This window comes from Parasteatoda tepidariorum, chromosome 3 (genome assembly GCF_043381705.1).
Source record: "Parasteatoda tepidariorum isolate YZ-2023 chromosome 3, CAS_Ptep_4.0, whole genome shotgun sequence".
NCBI lineage: Eukaryota > Metazoa > Arthropoda > Arachnida > Araneae > Theridiidae > Parasteatoda > Parasteatoda tepidariorum.
The window spans coordinates 20,449,335-20,471,896 of NC_092206.1; the positions used below are offsets into that span (position 1 = coordinate 20,449,335).

Consider the following 22,562-nt stretch of genomic DNA (forward strand, 5'->3'; position numbering starts at 1 on the left):
TGTCTTCATTGATATTACTGCCTTTAACAGTTCATAATTAACCTGATATTAGTTAAATATATAATTCAATGCATAATAAAAATTAAAAAGCTATTCTTTAAAGTTCGGAGAAAATAATTTTATTGCTAATGCATATTAAAATATGTTAGAGGTAATGCTTATAAGAGTGATAATGAATAATTTATCTAGAATTTTATTTAGCAAAAGCTGGGTGCATACACTATAAAATTTTACAAATAGATTATTTGTTGAATCATTGCTTATTTTTAGTTTTTAATTTAATTAATATATTTCTTAATCTCTCTCTAGTGTATGTATGACGTAGCAGCAATTTTCTTTGTTTAGTGTAAGAGGGAAATATCGTAAACATTAATTTTAAGTAAAATGTTAAAATTATAGTTTTGTAAAACTAAAATTAGCCTTCAAAAAATAAAGTTATTCTTTTACATTCTTTTCAAATCTGAGAATTTGAAGTATTGCTGTTCGCAAATTTAAGAATAAAAAATTATATTGGTTAACGTATTTGATTCAAAGAGTTTAAGTATGTTTGTTGAAATCGATTAAAATAATTGAATTGCAGATTTGAAGTAGATGAAATATAGTACGATTCCTGAAATGTACCTTTTACCGAATAATTTTTTTAAAAATAAATTTCCTTTTCGTCAATTTTAAATTTTGCATTCAGATTTTCTGAATTAAATTAAAAGTTTCTATATTTTAACAAATTTTAGAAATTCAAATACTCAAGGGATTTGAGAGATTCAAATACCAAAATCTTCCATTCTTTATTTTTTCAATTTTAGAAATTTCAATACTCAAGAGATTTGAGAGATTTTCATTAAGAGCTTTGAATCCCAAAATCTCCCATTAACAATCATTTCTTGGCTTTTAATTGCTACCAAAAATACTTTGAGCCCCCTGAAATCAGATTTCAATGCTTATTAATTTCTTCAGGGCATCGCAGATACCATCGATACCATCAAAAACAGAACCGAAATCTTGAACACAACACAGATCCAAAATTTATCGAAATAAAAAACACAAATATTGGAAAGAATTGTGCCTATGCACCATGTGTAGAATTATTTGTTGAATTCTGCCTATGCACCATGTGTAGAATTATTTATTGAATTCTGCCTATGCACCATGTGTAGAATTATTTGTTGAAAACTTTTCAGTACTTCCCCTCAATTAGAATTATAATCGTATAAATGAAATTGTAAAATATATTTTTAAAAAAAACTAAATTGTAATTTAATTCAGAAAATGTGAATGCAAAGCTTACTATATATTAAGGCTATATAACCTTAACTATGTAGAAACTCTAAAACATTCGTGGGAATATCAAAAAATACGAGTTTGGGAGATTCGAAATCCTTAAAGTAACCATTTCTTGGCTTTTCATTTGAGCTCCCACCATTCCAGAAATGAGATTTCATTACTTGTTAGTTCTTTCTTGAGCGGCATCACAGATGTACAAAATCCATACCATCAGAAAACAGAACCAAAGCCTTAATACCAAATCGATTTGTTCTCTCTGTGAAAACATGACATAGAATAAATATCAATTTCTGCTTACAGTATTACGTGCTTCATCCAATCGAATGCTTTCTGTAATCTAACCGGACAACCCCTGTTTCCTTGTTATCCGACGCTTAGACAAGGATATTGCCCGGAGCGTATAAACATCCACATCATTTCATCCGCTTTGATACATGGCTAAACCGAACTGTTATCCTATTTGGATACGCTGTTTCCACAACCTGATACTTTTCTGTATTATCTTTTACCTATTTTTTTTTCTTTGCGTATATGTACGTATTACTTGTATCTTTTCTATATGGTTTAAAAAAAACCAAACTCAAGATCTGGGATTATTGATAAAAAGAACTATTGGGATAAGGGGAAAACAACAGTAAGTTCCATATAATAAATGGGGGGAAAGTAGACTCAAATAGGAGTCAATAGGACTCAAATTGGAAACTTTCCGTTCTCTGTAAACGTTCTTCTAAAAGTTTCGAATACGTAATCCAGGATTATTCATCGGATTTTGTATTTGAAACGAAAGTTTCAATAATTTAAATTGTAAATATTTAAAATTTTTTCTTTGATATTCCTATTTAAACGTAAACAAAATAAATAAAATGGTAAAATTTTTGTTAAATAAATAAAATGGTAAGTTTATAGTTCAGATAGTTAATAGTTAAGTTTATAGTTATAGTTCAGTATCAACGTTTGAGTGGAACTTTGAATCAAATCTATTCTATTCTTACTCGGTTAAAAATTTTAGAGCGCGTCGAGCCATAATATCGTTCAAGTTTGCTAAAACTTAAATATTGTCCTAAGTTGAACCATAATATCGTTCAAGATTGCTACAACTTTGACTTGAATATTTTTTGCTGTGTCTTATAAATAAAATTGAAATATATAGAGATCTTGAAAAAAATGCCCTCCTCAGCATACTGAAAAATTTACGTAGAGAAAATTTTTAAGAGGAACTTGATTGGATAAAGAGCTTAATTTGTTAACGTAACTTGATTTGTTTAGTAAACTTATGTAACTTTTAAGCCTTTTAGGCTTAGATAAAGATTTAGGCTTAATAAACGAAAAATCGTAATCATTATTGAAGAAAAATTTTTTTTTACACATTTTAAGGAAAACTATATCAAAGATTTTACCAATATTTTCCGGTATCTATCTTTTTTTGCGCAAATTAACTAAATTTCTATGGGAATTTATGCTTGAATTATTTTTAGTTTCACCACATCACTGATAAAAATGGCGCTTCCGCCATCTAATGAATTCGAGCGGTGGAAGTTTTCAACAATTCTTTTTTTGGGGGGAATTGCAGTGAGTGATTAAGAATGAAGCAGGAGGAAATGACGAAAAGAAAAAAAAAATAAGTTTGTTAAAAAATAATAATAAAGAGAAAGAAATATTCCTAAAAGATTTTTCAAAGACATTTTTCGATATTTTCTTCTTTTAAACCTTCTTTGCTATGTAACTGCTATTTTCTAAATTGGTCCGCGGATTGAAAAGTTTTCCCTTTTTATTGCTGTTTTCCCCTGGATTTTTCACAAAGGAGGGAAAGTTTCTACTTCGCCCCATATCAGTTAGTTTCCTATAATCCAACTGATACGTTGTAGGAAATCACTTTTGTGAACATTTTCTAACCACAACAATGAAAGTTTTTCCCTTCACCGGAAAATGATCATGAAAAGGAAGAAACGTTTTTTCCCCCTTTTTCCCTAAACTTGTGTCAACCAGAGCTTAAATTTAAAAACAGACTGTTTTGAAAGGAATGTTTTTAATGCTGAAAACTTAATAAGTTTACTGCATTTCACTGTAAAATGTTTTAAAGATCTGTTCTCTCCGATCTTTAAATTTCTATACAATATGTAAAGTTTCTTTTTTTAAAATTTTTTTTTTTTGCGAAAGTTTATTTTACATCTAATTATAGAATAACTTTGATTGGAAATTGTCGAGAGGCTATTAAAAGTTTGCCACGAAAGTTTGTGCAAACATTTTTACTGAGCGTTGCAGTTCCTAGACTATTAAAATTTAAAATGAAAATTGTGTATAACGAGTTCATGGAAATCTTGTATACATAAGCTGCCATAGATAATATAAGATAAACTGCCGTAATAGATAAAGATGAGAGATAAAAAGATAAGCTGCCATAATAGAGCGGTTTCTAAATGGTGAACAGTTTAAGGGGTTCTGTGAGTTACTACTTTTTAAAACCAGTGTTGAACCATCCGATTATATTTCGATCCAACCTATAATTCATTATTTATTTAATCTTTTGATTGCTTTAAGGAATTATTTCAAGTAAAAGGCCAATGAAATGGAAATGGCATTTTAAAAAAGAAAATATATTTCTAATAACAATATATTGAACAACAAACTGTGAAAAGGGTAAGCATTTATTAAATATTGCATTAGTATTTCTTATTGCGCTTTTAAAATCAAAATAAAATAATTAAATAAAATAAAGAACTGTTTCCCTATCAAAACTTTATAGCAGTTCTTTTCATCTGAAAGTAAATCATAATTTGGCTCATTTTCTTCATTTTCAGCTTATGTATGTACACCAAAAATAAATTCATATTAAGACTGGATGTAGCACAATGATGGCAAATTTTAACTATCGGACGTAAAACCTAATTTAATTTTATTAGTGATAAAACGCTGAAAAATCTAAATTCCTTTAAATAAATATTTTAAAAATAGTCTTTTATAGGTTATAACATTTGCAATTACCTTAATAAACTTTATTTATAAGGTCCACTTCCGCCAAAAAAGGTTGATTATTCTTAGAGTTTTGTTGCCAAAACAAATTAGGAACCTTTGCCATTAATATAATTGAAAATTTGATCGTAAAATGTTATATTTTAAATATTTTGCGAATTTATTTAACGATATGTTGGTAGATGATCATACGAACAAAATATTAAGTATGAAACGTAAAAAACATTACCATTTTTACGTTTAAACTTAATTTAAATTTTTTTAAAACTTAAAATTTTCATTTCTATAACATGAGGGAAACTCAGTTTACAAAATGTGAAATTTCTTTTTGTTACATTCAGGCTTTTTTATTTGATATTATTGGTTTACTAATAATTGTTTGATTCAGGTTATTACGTTGTTAGAAATTTAGGAATGACTTGAGCTTTAATATTTTTTCAAAAATACTGCAATTATATCATGTCAATGAAACCATATCGTCATACTTGTTCAACTTGCTTTCACATTACTATGTTACATCTTTTTAAGGTTATAATAAATTTGAAACGCGCAAAATTTTTATTGACGCAGTATGACCGAGTTCTTTGCAGAATTTTATTTTAAACATATTTTTCCTATTTTTTTTCATTATTTTATATTAATTTCAGGCAAAATAAGTGAAAAATACCATATTTGGTATTTTAATAATTTATGATTAGGAAATACGGCATATAAAACCGGTGTCTTTTTCTGCGTTAAAGGTAAAATGTTCCAAATACGGCTCATTTCCAAATAACAAGTTTTCAAATTCGCACTTATTTGTTGCTATTTATATCTAATAGAGACATTTATTCATCACTTAATTTTTTTTTATTTTAGAAAATCAATTATAGATAAATTTTTTAATGAGAGTGAAATAATTTTTTTTTCATACTTTTTTTGGAGGGGGATTTTATATTTTATTNTACAAACTTCAAATTTGGCACATAGTTCAGAATTGGATGACAATGCATGAAAATGAAGAGAAAAAAGACATACTAAGTAAAATAAAATTAAAAAAAAAATTAGTATTTTCGCGATTGTCTTTTGTTATCGATTCGATTATTTCAAATTAGTGTCACATGTCAGTTCAAAAGTTTTGTGTACAGTGAGTGAAAAAATTGAGATTTTGGAAGTGAGTTCAAAAAAAAAAAAGAAAAAAAAAGAATTAAAATAAAGAATAATATTTTTAAAAACCACGTTTTTCTAGTGGAGAATAATAATTAAAAACAAGAAATTTGAAAAACAAAAAACGTGGGGCGCATGAAATACATAACAGTACATATACACATACATATGCACATTTCCTTACTACACACATGCACAGCTACATCCACATACACATGCATATACACAAACATATTCCACATCCACATTCAGATACAATTACAGATATACATACACATATTCTGATGAGCACACATACACAGACTAATATAACATTACTGTTATGTATTTCATGCTCCCCACGTTTTTCAAATTTTTATTTTTTAATTATTATTCTCCACTACAAAAACGTAATTTTTAAAAATATTATTTTTTATTTTNATTCCACATCCACATTCAGATACAATTACAATTACAGATATACATACACATATTCTCAAGAGCACACATACGCACACTAATATAACATTACTGTTATGTATTTCTTGAGCCCCACGTTTTTCGTTTTTCAATTTTTTTTAATTTTAATTCTCCACTAAAAAAACGTGGTTTTTAAAAATATTATTTTTTATTTTGATTTTTTTTTATTAATTAAAAAATACCAAAAAATATTTTTGCTTGCAATTATAAAAATTAGAAAAAATAATTAAAAAAAAATGTGCTAAAGAGTGTTATCTACGTTAAAGGGTTAATGATTTCTTTACTCTGATACATTAGTTTTTCTGATAAGGTAATGTATTTAAGTATCGGATCATGAGATAAAAGTATTACTATAAATGTGTGCTTTATTTATCACAGTTTCTTAAAACTCGTAATCGAACTATAAATAGTTTTCGGTTTTTAATTACATGTTATACACAATAAATTTTTATACTTTCCACGAAAACTTTTATTTAATATCTTAATTTGTTAAATACATCCCCTGCGATAAGGTCATTAACATTTCAATCAACCTTTTTGAGAAAGATTTTTGTTTTCGATATTATATTGCTCAATAAAAAAAAAAAATTACTTTATCCTCGTTCTTAAACCTAGGTGAATCCATAATAGTACAACACAGGAGAGCTTTTATTCCTTCCTCATCTGCGCAGATATTAAATTACCGTTTTTAATTTATATTTGTGGCATTAAGTTTCAATTTTATATGCAAAAAGTAAATTTTTTATATCTCGATTCAATAATAATTCAATTCATTGTAATCTACTGAATGCACTGCACTCTTGCATAAAAACATATTTAGTCTTTCCCTTTAGAAACACATTGAAAAAAATATCGTTTTACGATGTTTTTTACGACGTTTTCTCATGACTTTCGAAGATATGTAATAACATTTACAACACCGGACCTTTTCAAGGGACCCAACTCCTTAGAATAACATTACGTCTTTTATGTCTTGTAACTAGAATTGAAATGTATCCCGTTTATTGCTCTATCGTGTTGCATTATGCAGATGCTAATGAATGAATATAGAAAATTTATACGGGGTGCTTTTTTTCGCCAATCATTCGCTTTTTATGAACCATGGAAGAAACACTAATTGGCAGACTAGCTGGAACGTGGTTCAAAGAAAAGCAAAATGGCGGACGCCGTTCTCTTAAAAGGTATTGTTGATGGTTGAATATATTTCCATCAAAATTACTCGCAGAGTGCAAATACTTATGATATAAAAGTCCGTGAGTTATAAATTTTCCACCAATTATTCAATAAAGAAATTAAATTGGCGAGCGCAGCCTCCACGACAAGTTTATGTTGGGTTCATTTTTGTTCTAAGGTGATAATTCATGAAGAATTAAAAGGGATTTTTTTTTCTGCTTCACCGCACACAAAGGTGTATGTTATTGCTATCACCATAGAAATGTATACTTATTTCGATTCAGCTATTGAATTCCTTCAATAGCTTCTTATTAGGAGAGCGAAGAGTGGCACATTTTTCCCATAAAAGTGCAAATTAGAAGTGATTTTAAGTTACCGATTGAAATTGACGTTAAAAATGCGCCGCTTCAAACGTTTTTTCTTTTCTTAACAACCTTGATCGGTTGTATAAATTGAATGTAAAGCTTTTCTTATAATATCATAATTAATGAAATAGAATTTCGCTTTTTATGCAGTTAAGGAATTTGCCATCTTAAATCAGGATTTTTTTATCTTGAGTTGTTTTATTGGAACGGGATTAATATAAAATAATTTATTTTTAATGAATTACGTTTAAATTTTTTTTAATTTTTTATTGTTTGAGTACTTGTAATATTATATTATTACTGTTTACTTATCATCTATAAAAACAACCCATAAAAAGTGATATTTTGATGAATTTTTATTTGTTCTTTAATAATGTTAATTAATACAATTAATAAATTGCTAACGTCCTAAGTTTATCGTTTGTTTAATAATAAAAAACGAAAATTAGCCCAAAAGTTTGATTTATAATAAAAACCGATTCGTTCCATGTTAAGTGTCTGTTATCATTTAATGAAAAAAGTCAGTTGAGATTTTGTATACAAACTAGATACAGTTTTTATTGAATTATTAAGGTTCAAAAAAATTATTTAAGAAAATGAATCAGTTTTTGGGGTGTGTTGAAAATGACAATTTCAATTGTACCAAGTTTTTTCCCATTGCAGAGTTGTATGTTACCTGTTTCATAGCATGCTTAAAAAATAATTGTAGATACATAGTATCCAACTCACTAATTGCTTTTAAACCGATTATGGGATGTTATTTACTAGCAAATTTATTTACGTTATTTGATAATAATTAATATTAATATGGTAAATTCACTATTATTCTTTAAATGTAATTTAAATGGTATTTGCTGAGTAATTAATACCAAAAAAAGTCATTTGTTATTCAAAAATTTATCTTATTATTTTACCTATACTGTAAAAATTTCCGCATTTAACAGTATCGGCACTCAGGGTGCCGGCACTTTTTACCGTAAAATCCATTTTTTTCGGAACATTTTACGGAATATAACATGCTATAAGAGGTAATTTTTACAGCAATAATTACCGTAAAATCGATGAATCTCTCAAATTAAATAAATATTGCGATAAAAATTACGGTATGATATATTACAGAAAAAAAAAAGGATTTTACGGATGATGTTTTCAAAATACCGATACTTTATACCGTACTTCGATTTGTAATTTTTTACAGTGAACAGTATTAATTATTTACAGTTATAGTAGATTTTGCTGTGAATATAATGCTGCTTCTTTTCAATCTCAATTGTTTAAAAATACAAAATTTTAATAATACTAAAGTAAAGCTATTTTTTGACAGTTATTTCATACTGATTACGATAATAATTCTTAACTAAATTATTTTCCGTATTCCCGTAGTCAAAAATTAATTTCTGAAAATAAACCTCAATCTGTGTGTTCTGAAGTTATGACTAATTCTAAACTGCACTGTGCTTTATGTACTATATTGTAGTAGTAAAATATGCTAGTAAACACATAATTCATTTAAAAATACAGCTTTCTGTAACACAAATCTTTTTTTCTTTATTACTACTTATATTTATACTTTTAGATGCATTCAGATGCAATTTCGGGTTCCTTTTCCATATTTTGCTTCAATGCCGGAAACTCAACCTGCCAAAAGCAGGCTTTTAAGTGAACCGAGACAAAAATGTATTTGTTGTGAAAGCGCTTAAGTAGTAATAAAGCAATTCTCTCGAACATCAAGCGGGTCAGTAAATATTATTTATGTCTAAGAAATATTGCTTGAGCGTAACTTTTATGGGTTAATGTATTATTTTTATTATCTGGGCGAATGCAACGGTTGGGTCTTTTATTTATATTTCCGGCAGCAGGCGAAGTTTTAAGTTCTGAGGTTACGTTCGAAGTGTTAGATTACTTCTAAAAATGACACTAGCGTGTATGCACCATACTCGAACAATGGGTGATTTCACGTAAATGAATTGATACTCATACGCGTATTCTATTATGGCTGATACTTTCTGCTATATTACGGTGATGCAGTGTTCTGATGCATAAACAAGAAAAGTGCAGTAAGTTTCATTTAGTAATCGCGAATACTTTAGTTGAATTCAAGCTGCAGATTAATTACTAATTTTAAAAGATTGTAATTTTTTGGTTTGTATGAATGTAAGTAATGTATAAATGAATTTTGATAAAACGTGGAGTGCAATCAATGTATGCATAATATCGTGAAAAAAAATATTGCTTATAAAAAAATAGATTTGAAGGATTTCGGGAATATTCTAAGGTTGCTGCAGTTAGAATAAAAATCTATGAACATGATGAAAATGTTAATTCACAATTTAGTATTGCTTACTGAAATAATAGTATGTAAACCTTAAATTGTTATTTTTCATAGAGAAATAAATTTTTCATTGAAGTAAAATTATCGTTTTTTCTGCCAAAATAAAATTATGAATGTATGAAAATTTATTATTTTTTATTATTATTACGATTATTAGTATTTTTAAACTTTTCTTTAGTATTTTTTTTCAGTAATTTTATTAATTAATTAGTTACTTTTTTTCTGTTCTTCTCGTTGTACGCTATTTTGAATCTCCAAAACCGTTGGCGCAAAGGCTCTGAAATTTGGGTATCGAATACGAGGAACAGTTTTAGCTCCCAATCCAAAAAATCATTTAAAAATTTTAATTATTCCTTTAAACTGAAATGATTGAAAACTGATTTATTCGAATTAGTTTAACATTAGCCATGGTTATAAATGAAAATTGTTAACGATTCTAATTAAGTTTTTATCGCACGTTTTTTACAGCTTGAGTGGCATGTGAATTGATGTTGCATCACCAAATTAGCATTTCTAAAGTTATCTGAAGCCATGTGTTTAGTTTGTTTAGAGTTGTGTTATTAAAACGTGTTTCCGGGGGGGGGGGAAGGAATAAAGTGCAATTTTTTTCAAGAACTTAATGAATCTTAAGATTAAAACAAACTTAATGAATCTTAAGATGATTTTGTTTAAGTATAAAACAAAATATCTTGAAAACACCTCTACTTTTCCATGGTTCTGTACAAAAAAAGAAATAAATAAAATAATTTTAAGAAATAAAAACTTTTCCATGGTTCTGCACAAAAAAGTAAAATAAAATACTACTTGTAACTTATAAAAAGCGAGTTAAAATATGTTTCGGTTAATTCTCCAGGTATTTTGTTCATTTTATATAAAGTTCATCTTAAAGGTGTTTATCAAGGAAAATTTGTTTTTTATAAAATATAATTATTTTATTTAGATTACTACCTGCAGATCATTAGAAAAAAACTTGACGAGTGCAGCTGCACAAAAAAACAACATTAATTTAAACCACTAACAGATTTAGAAATTTATGCAAGTTTAAAAATCAGAGTAAATTAACAAATAGTAAATTAATATTTTTAAAAAAAATTGCATCATGAAGTATCGACCTTATATCGTATTGTTGCTCCCAGAACAACATGCTTAAAAATTAGCACTTAAAAGAATGCATTTGTCATTATTTCACGTATAGAAGTATCATTTAAATTAAAAGTTATGTATCATTAAGTCGTCTGATGCAGACATAAATATTGTAAAACTTATTACTAAAACGTAAAAAGTCCTCTGCCATAATTACTTTTCCAAAAAGGAACAAATTGCGATTCGTAAAGTCGGCAAGATTTGCCCACTAATGGAAGGTTTGGAAAGACTTGGGTAATGGGTCTACCGGTAAATGTAGAACAAAACAATAACCTTATACACAAGAAAATAATAAGAAAAAAAAAACCACTCTTATACGGTTGGAGCATTATTATTATTATTTATTTTCTTTTTGCCTTCATTCATCTTACGTGGGGTACAGGAATAGTTGGTTGCACATAGGCCTAGTTCAATTAGGCTTAATGGCTAAAGCTTTAAGATGTCTGGAGAGGGGTGGAAAGATCTTAGAATGTCACTTTCTCGCCTAGGTTTTTTTTATTTTTTTTTATGCCACTTGGCTTGTTTACTAAACGAAATGGCTTGTAGTTTGTGTTTAGAGAGGACAAGGGGAAAAAAAACATAGTGGGAATATGATATGATCAGATTTTTAAATTTTAAACTGTGATATTAGTTTAGAGCAAACAAAGAGAATTTTTAGGATTTCTTTGTTTTGGTAATAAATTTTTTTTAATAAGAAGTTTATAAATAATTTAACAGCAATATTTAAAAAAAATTTTTTTTTAAAGAAATGCTTGGTAGTATTTAGAGCGGACAAAATAATTCTTTAGGATAAGTTTTTATGGTAATTGCATTATTTATTTTTTACAAAANTATATATATATATATATATATATTATGTAGTGTGAAGTATCTATTTTCGATTGTTATACTATCATAGTTAAAAATAATGCATCGCATTAAATACTATTATTCTTTTTTTAAAAAATGTTTTCATTGCCATTATCAACTTTTTTTCCCCTTCCTAAAAACAAAACTTTCCAATGAACCATATCATGTGATTGAAAAAACAATAACAAGCTGTCTATTTAAAAACAAGTGTTATTTTGATTCAGCTTTCATGATTAACGGTTGTCGGAATAAAAGACAGAATATAAATAAAATACGATGAAACAACACAGAAGAGAACTAACTTAAAGAATAGAATTAATCCTATCATTATGGAAGATAATTTGAAGCTTCCCAAAATAGGATTTCCGATATTTGTAGCGATAACCTATTACTGGATAGCAAGAACAAGTAGAGCTGTTGCCATCAAAAAAAATAATATTAATGAAAGAAAGGGAATTTGATTGCAAGCTGCTAGGGAACGGTTGGGCTATCCGGTAGGGTGTTGGAGGACAATCAAAAATCTGGAATGGCACACACCTTCTTCGTTCTATTGCAACCGATAATCAAGAAAAAGAAGGCGGATTCGAAGTGAAGAGGAAAGGCGGGGAAAAAACAAAGTGAGTCAAAGTTATTCGATGCAAAAATATTGGCTTTTTATTTTTTTTAATTCCTGCTTGCTTTGCGTGGAATTATTAGCGTGATGTGTAATTAATGATGGATGAAATTCTGAAATGAAGTTTCCTTGATATTTGAAATAAAGTCGTTGCGAATGAAAGCTTATTTCTTTTATTATTATTTTTTTTGAGGAAAAGGGATGTGAACTTGGTAAAAAGTTAACGAGTTCATGATAAAATTTTTTTTAAGGCTATTCCTTGGGCAATATCGTATTACCAGAGTTAGAAACAGATTTAAATCCTTTTAAGGCGAAGAATCCTTAAAAGGAGGACCGTTACACGCATGCGTTTTGTAAAAAATTTTTTTTTTCAATCTTCTTTGTTTTCTGGGATACCTTTTAATCAAAGAAAATATTTTAAAGTCTAATATTAAGCGATCATCTAAAGACACTTCTGTGACGTGTGCATTGAAGTTCATCCCAAACGTTAGTCCTATAAGAAGGCATACCTGGATTATCTTTTAAGAATATGGATACTTTTCCACATTGAAACATAACGTAGTTCAACTTTATTACCATGTTAAAGGGAATCATTTTATCGTTGAAATTATTCTTGAACTAGATTGCATGCTATTATGGTTCATCCTCGACATAAATGCAATTTAATTTAACACCTTATTAAAATTGCATAAAGTTTGAACCATATTATGAAACAACGTTGAAATATATTATCCAAATTTAGAGCGACCTTAATACTGTGTCAAATTGAACCATATTATTGTGAAATTTAATCCTTCTTGAACTCGATTACATGATAATAAGATTTAGCCTCAACGGAAGCATAGTTTAATTTAAAACTTTATTAAGGTTGCATCAAGTTTACACAATGCTATAAAACCACTTGGAAACAGAATTTCGTTCAAATTTAGGGCAACCATTAATGTGTGCCAAATTAAACGACATTACAGTAAAAATTTATCCTTATTATGGTTCCACAGCAACGGAAACGGTAGTTTATTTTAACACCTTATTAAAGTTGCATCGAAGTTTCTCAATATTATGATTCAATGTTTTTTCTGTGGGCTTAGTTACAATGGAATTAAGGATTTCATGGATACCACGTGCCATTAGTACCTAGGATTTATGTCTTTCTTCAATATTTAAGACTAGCAATATTTTTACAATAGCGTCATTTATTAAAACGAAACATGCCTTTAGCAAATACAGCACGTTACGTTATAAGTTTGAGTTAAAGCACATTATTAAACTGTCTCTTTCGAATTAACGTTCTGTAATTTCATAAAACTGTTCCAAAAAATTGTAAATTCCAAACTTTGGTGCGTTTAAATGAGACTAAAAGTAAAGTGTTCGCTTAGGAGTTTGCCTCTGAAATTTTTTTCCAACATTTTAAACGAAGTTAACGATGTAATACCAGAAAGAAAAAAAACGAAATATCTGAAAATTAGTGGTCTACCCTGTCATATGGTTATGTTTCAAAATGTGTTTCGAAATGCGCCACAGTAAAATCTTTTCTTGAACGGTATAAAACGGTAGCTTTTCAATTAGGCTCTAGGTTCCCACTTTTTTGTGCAATGCTGGTGGTCGTTAGATAGGATGCTGTGAAAGATAGTCGTGAACACTAATGTAGATGGAGCACGCAAAATCTGTTGTAATATGTCAGTAGTTGATGTTTCGATGAGAATATCTTAACAGAGATAAGGTAATTGTTGAATGTTGACAATGTGGTTCGTGGTTACCAGTGAATCAAGCTTTTCGCAGCTTAATGATATAAGTATAATGGCAACAAATTTAATTTCCGAAATACATTTTCTAATCTAACTAAGGAGTGGACAGTTTGACCCAAGGGCTAAATTCGGTCCTGTATTGGCCACTGCGTTGCTCCCAGCTTACAACCATTAATTAGTATGAAGAATCTACATAACTAGTTTAAAAAATGTAATTATTTTTCCTAACTGATTTTATAAAATTTGAGAAAACATTAATACTCATGTTTAGCAATGAATTCAAAGAATACGTGAAGTATAAATATTTAAACTCTTAATCTTTTTTTGGACATTTTTTTAGCACTAGAACATGTTAATTACAAAAGTAGTTAAAAGAAATGTTTCAAAAGTTTAAAATGTAAGTAATTTATTCATGTAGGTACAATGAAAATGCATGAAATTAATTTTTTTCCTTAAGAAATTTCAAACTTCTTCCAATTTTTATTTTTGTTAAAAAAGCAATACGTAATTTAAACAGTTCTTCTCTAAATTCAAAATATTAAACTTGCGATACATTAATATTTTATATAAATTCCTGCAAATTTTCAAAAAAAAAAAAATAAATAAATAAAAAAAAATTGAAAAATTGCATTAGAATTTTTTAATAATAGAATTTTTTGTGGCCGAAAAAAGGTTTAAATTGGTAAATTGATTGATTGGTAATCGGATTTTCTGCTACTAACGATGGCTCTAGGTAGAATTTCTAAAAGTGCTTAAGACTTGAAACTGTGAGCTAAAAGAGCCAAATTGCTGTTACGAATTGCTTCAAAGTCAATTGCTTGTCTCTATTCCAAATAACTTTATATTTTGACTTCTGTTTGTCTCTTACTATTAGAAACCTCCTTTAGTGTGCAAAAGACACTGTTTTTGCAATTTATTTCTAATATGTATTTTAATTAATTAACGTAAGAAAAAATTGTACTCATTTACTTATTAACATAATTTTACCACATCTATCTAATTCAAATTCAAGAAATGTCCTTAAAATAGTTTAGTAAAGTTAAAAGAGTTATTCTGGTTTTAATTTATAAAATATAAGTGAATTAGATTAAAAACTCGCATTCAAGCGTTAATTCTTTAATATACTTTCAATGAACAGAAAACTGTCCTTATTACTTTCCTTCATTTAATTCCTTTCGAGAGCTTAGTTGCTGATCAATACTACATCCACTTCACTTTTCTTAAATTGAAAACTCTTGTAAATTACTAAAAGTTAATGTTTTCGTCTTGAATTTATCGCATTTTGTCTTTTGTGAACACTTAAATATTACATCACCAAATTTCGTTATATTTCCATGGCCAATCCCTTTTCATTTAAAGCCTTCTTCTTTAAAAGCAATCAAGCTGTGTATTTTTCTTTCCCCGTTTTACCAAGTCAATTAAAAGTCCGAAACTTTTACTTGGCAAATCTGCTAATAGCGTCAGAAACTTTGCGAATCTCACCTTAGAATGAAGAGTCTAACTTAATCCACTTCTGAGTCCTAATTGAATAAATAAATTCGAACGCGGCCCGGTCGGGCCCCATAATTAATAATGAGCCTCCTCCATTTCGTTTAGGGTTACGGAAAATTCACGAATTCGCTTTTAAGTTAGAAAATCCAAGAAAAGAAAGATTAAATGAATACAAATAGTAAGTCTGCTTCTTAAGTTTTGAAGGAAGAACTAAATTTCAAGATTAATGCTTCCAAGAATATAGCTGAGGCTTTAAGGCAATAATTGCTGCACTTTTAAAAGATGCCTACTAATATTTTATGAGGTACGGGCCTTTAAATTTCCTACGGCTGAAATTGCTAATTAAATTTACCCGGGCATGGTGCTAACCACAACCTTCTCATTAATGAATGATTTCTTGATGGTTGGGGAATGACCAACCATAAATCTTCCTTACAAAATGTTCGTTTTATGATTTCGTAAAGATTATGGCCGTTTGATGGTGGATTTTCGTAGAATATTTGCATTTATTTTGAATTATATTGGTTTTAGATTTACTTTTACTTGATGCTAAAACGTTTATGATATTGCGAATGAAATATTGGCTGAAGTAAATATTTAAAAAAAAAAAAACTTTAATCGTGAAATATAAAGGAGTTTAAATGATTTTAATTTTTGTAATGTATTTGCATGATCTGAATGCAAGAAAAATAAGTTTTATTTATTAAATACATTAACCTAGAATATGTAAACAAAACAAATTTACTATGAAGGGTTCAGAATGAGAAATATCTTTAAACAATCCATTATTTTATTTTTGAAATAGTCTAATTATTCACACTTTACTACGTAATATGCAACCAACCGTGTTTAAATCTGAGTTTTCCTTATCGAGTTAAAATGTTATGAATTTCTAAAGGTCCATACGTTAATATGTAGTTTCGTTGACAAAGTTGCTTTTTCTTGTAATGGAATTTTTCATACATTAATATGTAGTTCTGTTGACAAAATTGCTTTTTCTCGTAATGGAAATTTTCACACATTAATATGTAGTTCCGTTGGCAAAGTTGCTTTTTCTCGTAATGGAATTTTTCATACATTAATATGTAGTTCCATTGACAAAATTGCTTTTTCTCGTAATGGAATTTTTCATACATTAATATGTAGTTCCGTTGACAATTTGATTTTTCTTGTAATGGAATTTTTCAATGTTCTCTCAGAACTTCCAAATAGTTCCTTGCTCACCAGTTTTTGTTTTATTATTATAAAAAATGTTTACAGATATTTTTCGAAGTTTGTTTAATTTTAAATATATTTGTTTAATTAAATACCTTAATATATATTTTTTTAATACCTGAAGCGTGTTTTTCATAGAAATCTTTTTTAGATGAAATAAAAATTTAATGCCTAGGTACGTTATATTTTTATACGGTTAACATAACCATTTAAATTTATTTAAATACCTATAAACTACGTATTTGGGTGAAATTTTAATTAAAAGAATTAAAATTTGTTCTTAAAAAGCTTTTTATTTATCAATATTTGAAATCTAACTTTTGACTATAACTTAAAATCTAATTATCCTTTTACTTCCAAAACATCACACACAGACTTCTATTAATGCTTGCCAATATTTAGTTAAAAGTTAAAAATGATTGAATAAAAATTGCACTTTTTTTGTATTGAACATCCAGTGTCTCCTAAGCAATCAATAACTAATTTTACGTAGCCAATCGAAATAGATTAAATTTATTTACAAATATAACTTATTTTTTTCAGCCCTTATGCAAGAAAAACAAATTTAATGAAAATATATTTTATATGGCTTGTACACAAGAAAAATAAATTTGAATTTTTTGAGAGAGATATTTTATAACATATCATTTATCGAAGTTAATCAAAGGACCAAAATGCTTGTTTTGTCGCTAAAGCTTGCTAAACTTTACTATCTTTTAATTATACGGTATTCTTATTCTAAACCACATTATTGTAATTTTTAAACTTGATTACGCGATAACAAAATTTAATTTAAGCGAAAATGTGGTTCAATTTAATTTTTTTTCTTTTAAAAAAATATTCTGTTTTTACCATGTAATCTTTTTTTTTCTTCCTATGTTTTTATAAATTTTAATTATCGGCGTGCAGGTAATCGCAATCAAAAAAGTTTTGATAGTAATTCCTTATTTTTGGAGCAATTTTGACGGTATTTTATACTAATACCGAATTTATATAAAAAGAAATATTATACAATGACTTCTCCACCAACAAAACAATTTTCCTTGAATTTCAATATAAATTTCTGTATACTTACAAAGTGTATAAAGTAAAATTTTATTATTTTTCTGAACTGTTATTTTTAAAAATCAAAATTTTACAAGCTCTCGAAAATGAATCACATCATAAAAAATAAACTAAAATACATAAGCTATGTAAACAGCGATTTTCAATATAAATTATTTAAAAAGTCTGAATAATTCTGATTTAATGCACTAAAATAAATAGATATTTCTTATAAAGCTTACTTTTTTATGTATGTATTATTAAGCAATTGAATAAGAAAGTTCCAAATCCTTTATTGATCCTTTGCCAAACAAAACGAAAACGTTCAATATTTTATGAAAGCCTGCGTTTCAGTTTACTTACTTAAATTATTTCTAAAGCCTAATCTTTTCCAGCAAGTTATTTTTCCCGAGTAAAATAGAGAGTTAAAAATTCCAGGAATATTCCAGGAGTATTGAAAACTGGAGTAGAAGATGGCAAATTACGTTGTATACATTATGCAAACGATAATCACGGAGATCTTAGTGTAACAACGTGGACTCGCCTACGTTTCCGATTGTTTTGTCATGCATCGTCGAATATTATCGTCACGGAAGAATGACCCAGCCTTAGTGGGAAGGGATCATCTTAAAACATATCCGCCGATTTACGTTTTCTGGTTATTCGAAACGGCATTTAAATTTTAAATAACTGGATCTGTTTATTCGGTGAGTTTAATTTCAGCACGAGTTCGAATTTTAACTTCATGTTAATTTAGTGTATTCTTTATCACGAGTTAGTCCCATATTTTTCTTGAACGAAAAATAAAGGAGTTTTCAGATTTGTGGAAAATCTAGGTAACTTTTAAAAACAAATGTTTATTTAAGCCCTAATTGTGAGATTAAAAACTGCAACTGCAAAGGAAAACTAAACTAAATTAATAAGAATAAATAAATTAATTAAATTAATTAAAACTAAATTAATTAAAATTATTCTGGAATTTAAAAAAAATGGAGCATAAAAGTAATGAATCAAAAATTATTTTTATTATAGTGTAATTTTCTGAGCTTGGTCTTAAGTTTAATTACTGGTTTGGCTAAAAATGATAGATGATTTGAAAAATTGAAGAAAAATGAAAAGAGAACAATGTGTGGAATGACACGTTATTATTGCTAATTAATAAAACTGTGAAACACTTTTATAAATAACCTCCATTTACAGCAACAACTTGGTCTATAAACAACGCTAATAGATGTCCGTGTTTATATCTCAGTTAGAATGACATGCAACAGAAAATATAGTTTTATATTTTTTCCAGTCAACCAACTCCATCTGGTGGCGATCTTTGGAACTAAATTTAAAACTCCGTAAGAATAAATAGCTAGCTGTCTTTCTAAACTGAACTTTGTGAACTACAAAATTTTAGCTTCGTTTGTTTTTCTTTATTTTTGTGGTTGTTAGTAATTGTTGTCGTTTTTTTTCCCTTCCAGATATTCAGTATATTTTACTAAAATTTTATTTTCTATTACTTTTTATGAATAATATTTATTTTCATATATCATCTTCAATCATTGCATGGCTAGTTTAAGATCTTCTCCAAGAGTTTTCAAAATTTACGACTTGCTGGTTTTTATTTTTATTTTATTAGACTATCTTGTCTATGGTCGCTTTCTTGTTCGTTTGTTATCAAAAAGATATTTGTCCAAGATGTTTTTCAATTCTTCGAGCTATGTGGACACCCCTTAGACGTTTTAAGCGTTTAATTCGCGCATTCACACACCCCTTAGACGTTTTAAGCGTTTAATTCGCGCTTTCACATTGAAAATGCTGTTTTAAAAGAAGTTTACAGTTTTAAAAAGTCAGGAAAATAAGAGCTGTTACTTACTCGCACTACAGTCTGCAATTATAAATCTTTCTTTTAATCTTACGAAATTTCAAAATTTTGTTTTTAGATGTTTAAATCTTAGAATCTATATTTATTATTTTGTAATTAAAAATTCTTAATGATTTGTACAGTTTAATTATTTAATTATGTGAATTTAATTTGAAACAATCAATTTTACTCAGATCTTTTCTGATTATTCGATTTTCATATACTAGATCATACTAGTAACTGACCACAATTGTTTTGTTTTTTCGCATTTTCAAGAATAGTTTCAGGATACACGATACATAGTTTAACGTAAATGATGATCTTAATTGAAGGTAAAACTAAATTTATATTACGGAAAATTTAATAAATTTTATTAGCAGGCTAAAAATGATAAATTTAGTTCACTGTAATCGATAATGTAGTCATCGTTTTAGATTCAAATAGTTTCCGATCAAAACCTAATTCGATCGTAAATTTTTATATACTCCCGTATAAAGAACCATTAGAATTTTTTCTTTCTTTTCAACTAACATTAGCCATCTATTCTTATAGGTAACGAGTGAAGAAAGAACGAATGAAAAAAAAAAGGCTCTCTGAATTCAATTTGATAAAATGACAAGGCAATTGTTAAAAAAATGACATACGTTATCCATCTGATATTTCACTTACTTCGGACCCGTGCTGTTGGCACGATTTTATTTCTCGCCAATATTTTAAAAAAAGAAAACTAAAACTTTCGTATTTGTTGTAACATTATCTTCAAAAAGCAGACTACTAGTAAGTTGAAAAACGAACGTATTATTAATTCCAATATAGCAAATTTTGAATACTAAATGAATGAAGTTATTTTTATGCTATATTTGTTTTTCTTTTCATAATATATTTTTGTAGCTTTGAGGCTTCCCAATTATGAAACGAATATTTAGTTTAAAGACATTTTCAGTATTTGTTTTAGAGTTGAAAGTTCAGAGGTGAGAGGCGTAGGTGTTCTGAAAAAATTACGTAAGCAAATATATTTACTTTAGTTTACGGCTGTTTCTGCGCTAGATGTTCCAGTATTAGTTTTAAATGTCAAGGAAATTATTAAACAAATATTTTTTTTAATGAAAATTTTAAAAATTTCTTCATTATTTGACCTATTAATTATCTGTGTAAGTTAAAATTTATTCTAGGCAAAAATCTAATTAAGTCCTCACCATTAGTTACTAGAGCAATTAAAGTTTAAGTGGCATTCGATTTGGTGTAAAGTTAACAACTGAATATAAATTCTTGACCAATTTTAATCCACAATCTCACCTGAATTAAGTGAAATTGAATTTTAATAGCATAAAAGCTTTGAGCGGCAGTATTGTGTCGAACGCACCACATACTGAAAGTAATAAAATTAAACAGTGCAAGCTTTTCAAAAGTAAATTAGTTTCTTTGAGTTAACTGGAATTATTTCTGGATTTAAAATAAAAAGTTAACTCATGAAGAGAAAAGTCTCTTTGAAAATGTAAAATGATTTAGCTATATTGTCTATATCTATAACAGCAATCTATACATTACTTTAAATTTTTCTTAAACTTCATGATGATTTAGATATTCTATTGTCGACTACTTTTTGGCTGGGGAAATGCATTTTAGATACTTTTTTGTCAGACACAGTTTATAACATTTGATCATTGCTGTATTAAATTACCTAATACCAGGAACGTTTGGTATAGTACAACTGTTTCAAGCTTTTGTTTACTTAAATTCGACATTAACCTCTTGCTACAGAATGTGTTGCTGTTATCTATAACTTGGCAATACTGGTCGTTATCGAATTCCGAACAGAATTTAGAGTTTTTTTTCTTCCAAATTGAATAATCCTTTGCAATGCTATTAAAGACTGACTACGATGCTATTAAAGACTCTAGCACTGCTTACTACGCAGCTAGCTGGTTCTGGTTATATTTATGGAAATGTTCTTTTCGCTTGGATTGCCTGAGATCGAAGCAAATGATATAAACTAAAGCACATGGAATTTGTTAGGAGAAATAAACACACTTCCTTTGTGCATAAACCAAATAAACTGGAATAGTGAAAAATGTTATGTATAAAAATCTTTGCGAACGCTTTACAATACAATTGACGCTCAGTGAATGCATCCATCAAACTTTAAGAACGCTCCATTTACTAAATTCTGCAAGCATTCAACCGTAGGGGACAAAAAGAAGGGCAAAAGGAAGAGAAGATTTGAGATATGAGGGCCCATAAGTTAGGTATCCCTAATGATATCAATTGCCCATAAATAAAATGCCCCTTTTCTTTCTTTTATCTTACTTTTTGAATCCAGTAAACTTGTTTTCGAAACCGAATAAATTGAGCTGAATTATTCCAAATGGTTCCCTTTTTTTCAGAGTGAGTTGAGAAATTTGAATTGATAGTTCTGATAATTCACGAATGCTGGTAGAGGTCACAAAATAGAATGAATAGTGTGCTTCATTAAATGATGAAATGAAAGCTTTAATTTAAATCAAGAATAAATTTATTAGTATTTGCCTATTATGTTTGGAGCAGCGTTTTGTTATTTAGCATTTTGAGATGTTTGTTTATTGGTATTTTTTCGAAAAGAGTTGCATGTTTTATTTGTCAAAATATTTAGTTTGCGTCAAATAATTTCGGAATTTAGAGAGCGCATAAAATATTTGCTGAATTCGCGAGTGGATCTGACGATCTTGGAAGTCACAGATAGTAAAAATAGTTTTGCTTCATTAAATGATAAAATGAAAGCTTTAATTTAAATCTACATTTATGTCTGCTTTATTTATATTATTTATCTATTATATTTGTAACAGCGTTTTGTTATTTAGTATTTTGAGATAAAATATATTAATTGATATTTTTCAAAAAGAGTTGC

General features: G+C 28.0%; 1 protein-coding gene across 1 annotated transcript in view; it reads left to right on the top strand.

Annotated features, from left to right (window-relative positions):
* Positions 1–9,289: 9,289 nt before the first annotated feature.
* LOC107454132 (toll-like receptor Tollo) overlaps positions 9,290–22,562 on the top strand; it is a 107,010-nt gene continuing 93,737 nt past the window's right edge. The window contains exon 1 of the mRNA XM_071178401.1: positions 9,290–9,483. The gene's annotated coding sequence lies outside the window, so the exon portion shown is untranslated. The remainder of the gene's footprint in view (positions 9,484–22,562) is intronic.